This window comes from Elaeis guineensis, chromosome 1 (genome assembly GCF_000442705.2).
Source record: "Elaeis guineensis isolate ETL-2024a chromosome 1, EG11, whole genome shotgun sequence".
NCBI classification, from domain to species: Eukaryota; Viridiplantae; Streptophyta; class Magnoliopsida; order Arecales; family Arecaceae; genus Elaeis; species Elaeis guineensis.
In genome coordinates this window covers 52639479-52643861 of record NC_025993.2, presented here as the reverse complement: position 1 = coordinate 52643861, position 4383 = coordinate 52639479, and positions in this window count along the sequence as shown.

The following is a 4383-nucleotide window of genomic DNA, read 5'->3' as shown; positions in this document are numbered from 1 at the left end:
TCGACGTCTTTTTCTCAGGACCTCGGATTCTGCCTCTGCATCCTTGACAGCCTGCTGCTCGCACACCAGCTGGATCTTCAGTTGCTGCAGTTCGGCCTTCCCCTCCCCAAGGGCGACAGATAGCTCTTCTACGATTCTTCTCAGGGATTGGAGTTCGTTGAAATCCCGAACGAAAGCAAACTGAGCCCCTTCAGCTAGCTGCCCTCGAAGGGGGGCAACCTCGTCGGTCGCCATCCTGAGCTTCCCCCTGTATTCATCCACCTGCCTGCACCAGCCGGCCCGGTACGCATCATAGCTCACCTCGACATCCTGGAGCTGTTGCTGAAGGTCAAAAAACTTCTTCGACCATTCCCTGTCGCAGTCGGCCTGAGTCAGAAGCCGGGATGAACTTTCTTCCAACTGGTTAATCCTCTCCTGTGCAGCTGACAGCTCCACTCTGAGGGAACTGATCTTGGCAGCATGAGCCCAAGATCGATCGCTGGCATGCTTCTTGTGTTCCTCAAGCTCCTTCTCGAAGTTCACTTTCCTCTGGCTGTACTCCATGATCCCCTTCATGTGGAGGTTTCGAAAGTGGGTGGCCTCCGCGGTGGCTTCAGAGTGGCTCTCCCTCAACCTGCGAAGTTCGCCATCCATCTTCTTCGACCTCTTTGTCAAATGATGAACTTCCTTCTTCAGACGTTGGATCATGGACTTTAGCAGAATTTCCTGTGGAAGGGGAAGCACTTCGGCAGGACGTTGCCATCGGGAGACAAAAGCGTCAAGGCGCATCTCATTGCAGAAAATAAAAAAAAAGAGAGAGAGGGGGAGCAGAGTGGAGAAGCCCTCCAAAAGGAGAAACCCGATTTTATTGAATAAATATTTCTTAAAGACAAGAGGGAACAGAAAAATTGCAATACAAGAAAAATACAAGGTCAGAGGTCTCAGACCTCTGAGGTAGGGGTTGGGGAGCTCGGTGTTCCCGGAAGGGGGGCTGCGGTGGCAGTAGCAGTGGGAGAGGGACCGACTTCGTCTTCAGACGCCTCGCCCAAGAAGCTGAGGTCGAGCTCGAGAAATTTCTGGACCACCTTCTCCTGGTAGAGCTCGAATCCTTTGATAAATGCTTCTTGGCCGAACTTGATGTTCAGATCCCTCATCTCCGTAGAGGCCTTGAACTCCTCCACTGCTAGAGCCCTGGCCTCCGAGACCAGGACCAGGATCTGCTCCGCCAAGTTTGCGACCTCGGCCTCTGCCTTCCTCGCCGTCTCCTCCGAGGTCTGCTTCTCTTTCTCCAGGGCCTGCTTTTCTTTCTCCAGGGCCTCTTGGAGGGTGACTACCTCGGCTACCTTCTCTTTGAGGCGAGTAGCTTCCGCCCGATGACTCTCCTCCGCTCGGATGGCATCCCTCCTCGCCCGGTTCATCACCTCGATATTGGCAAGGAGCTGGTGCCCGACCTGCAGGGGTGGCTAGGAGGTCAGAACGAAGGGGCAAGGGGAAGGAGGGAGGTGAATCCGTTTACCTCAAGAAAGGACCCTAGGGAGTCCCAAACCTGCTGCTCGAGATCGGCGCGATCAATCCTCTGGACGACTTCGGGCAGGATGCAGCCGACGATCAATCGCTTTATCAGGTCCCTGTCATTAAAGGGATTCTCCCCTGGCTCTCCTTCAGAACCAAGGGACTCCTCGATGGCTGCTCGATGGCTACTCACCCTGCGGGCCACCGACTTCCTTCTCCTCCCCCTCTCGACTCCTGGCGCCTCCTCGAAGCGAACCCCTGAAGCTGGAACCTCAGTGGGGGTACTCCTTGAAGATGCCCGGGGGGTTGGAGGTTCGACGTCCGAAGGAACGTCGACCGTGAGGGCCGCCTGGGCAGGCGTGGCCGAGCTCGTCTCCTCCGTTCTGACTTTCTTTGTCGATTCAGAGGTTGTGATGCCTTTTCTTTTGTGGGCCCTGAGACCCCTGGTGAGCATCCGTGCTGCTTCGGCATCCATTCCTATAAAAAAAAAAAGAGATCAATGATTGGGTGAAAAAGGAAGAGGTGGCATGCAAAAAAAAAAAAAAAAGAGAAGAGAAAAAGAGAAAAGAAGAGTAGAAGAGCAGGAAAAAAGAAGAGGAAAGGAAAGATGGGATACTCGCAGGATCCAGGGGACTCAAGCCGATGTTGAACAAAATCTGCTCCTTTAGAAGGTTGGGAAGGGAAGGAGCCGAGTAACCAAGAAGCCTCCGGGCGGCCTGAAGGTCGTCCTCCCTCAGGCTAGGAGCCCGACGGATAGAGTCCCTCAGGGAGCCCCAAGGGGGCAGTCCCAGCCTCAAGATCGGGTAGTGGACAAAAAGGTACTTCCCCTTCCAATTATGGATTGAAGAGGGAGCGCCTTTCAGCAACTCCTTGCCAAACTGAAGGGAGAAATACCACCAGTCCTTTGCCGAGGGATGGCGCTTGAAGGTGTAAAAATGCCTAAATAAAGAAAGAGATGGTTGAACCTCGACTACATGGCAAAGGGAGAGGAACCCTATCAGAAACCTAAAGGAGTTCGGTGCGATCGAAGCTAAGGAAATATCTAAAAAATAGAAAAGGATGACGACGAAGGGCGGAAGTGGAAGCTGGAGTCTGGCATGGAAGGTCTCCTGATACAGGCAGAAACGGCCAGAGGGGGGGGTGCTAGCCCGGTCGGAGGGATCAAGAAGCTCCAGATTGTACTCTGGAGGAACTCCATACTGAACCCTTATCAATAGAAGTTCATCCGGAGTCAGAGAACAAGGAATGGCACCCGGCGCAAAAACTGGGCGAGGCCCAGCCCTAGATGTGGGTTCGTCTACAGTATGGGGGTTCCGGGGGATTGAGGTGGACGAACTCCTAGAACCACTAGAGGTGGAGGTGTCGGAAGATATTTCAAACAAATACCCTAAAAATCTTGGAGAAATCAGGCGGGGCAAGAGGTGAAAGGTTTGCGGAGGATCAAACAGAGGAATGCGGCAGAAGAAAAATGGAGGAGAAAAGGCACCTAGATGGCAAGAGGAGAAACGAAGGTTCCGGGACTAACCTAGATCGCTCAGAAGGATGCAGAGGGGTGTGGATAGGGATGACTTGAAGAGCACTTAAGGCCAAGGTGGATGCCAAAAAGGGTCAGGGCTCTTGGAGAGAAGGCAGACACCGACAGAGCTCTCAGGCAGAATGAGACTCCTGAAGGCAGAAAGGCGGGTTTAAATAGACCATGGGATCCGGCGCTATAATGATCGTGAATCTTCCCAGGCCGACCTGCACTCGCCATGTGTCCCACTCGCCACAGCAAGCGGCTAAAAGTAGCTGACAGCTAACAGAGCTATTACTGCACCGTGCCTAGCCCAACGCACCAGCGGGAATTTCGAAAGGTCCCTTTGGATCGCCCCGATTTGAAAAGACTCCAGCACGCGCGCATTAAATGCCGAAATATCTGAGGGTGATCATGCACGGGATTCAAGGGGACAACATTGGCTGTGAAAATTTCTCTGTACTTTTTTCATTCAAAACTCCAACTCGAAAGTAGGGGGACTAGTGTTGGGTATAAAATACCCCCCAGCCGAAGTTCGTGGCAGGAGTTACCCTCCGGGGATTCTACCGACTTCCGACCTTCGATGGCATCTCTCTGAACCTCTTTGGCGGCCGAGCCTCCGCAATGCTCCCAAGTTTTGCCGACGGGTAAGCCTCCACCAGCGTCGACCAGATTCTTCACGGCGGATGGGCTCCACCCAAGTTTTCATGATGATCGACCACCTTCTAGACTTCATTCGGACTCCTACGGGAGCCGGACTTCGTCCCTGACTTCTACAGCAGGTAGACTTCATCTAGACTCCTACGGGAGCCAGACTTCGTCCCCGACTTCTACAGCAGGTAGACTTCATCCGGACTCCTACGAGAGCCGGATTTCATCCCCGACTTCTACAGCAGGTAGACTTCATCCGGACTCCTACGGGCGCCGGACTTCGTCCCCGACTCCTACAGCAGGTAGACTTCATTTGGACTCCTACGGGAGCCGGACTTCATCCCCGACTTCTACAGCAGGTAGACTTCATCTGGACTCCTACGGGAGCTGGACTTCATTCTCGATTTCTACAGCAGGTAGACTTTATCCAGACTCCTACGGGAGCCGGACTTCGTCCCCGACTCCTACAGCAGGTAGACTTCATCCGGACTCCTACGGGAGCCAGACTTCGTCCCCGACTCCTACAGCAGGTAGACTTCATCTGGACTCCTACGGGAGCCGGACTTCATCCCCGACTCCTACAACAGGTAGACTTCATCCGGACTCCTACGGGAGCCAGACTTCATCCCCAACTTCCACAGCAGGTAGACTTCATCCGGACTCCTACGGGAGCTGGACTTCACCCCCGATTTCAATTGTAGGTAGACTTCGTCCGGACTCCTACAACT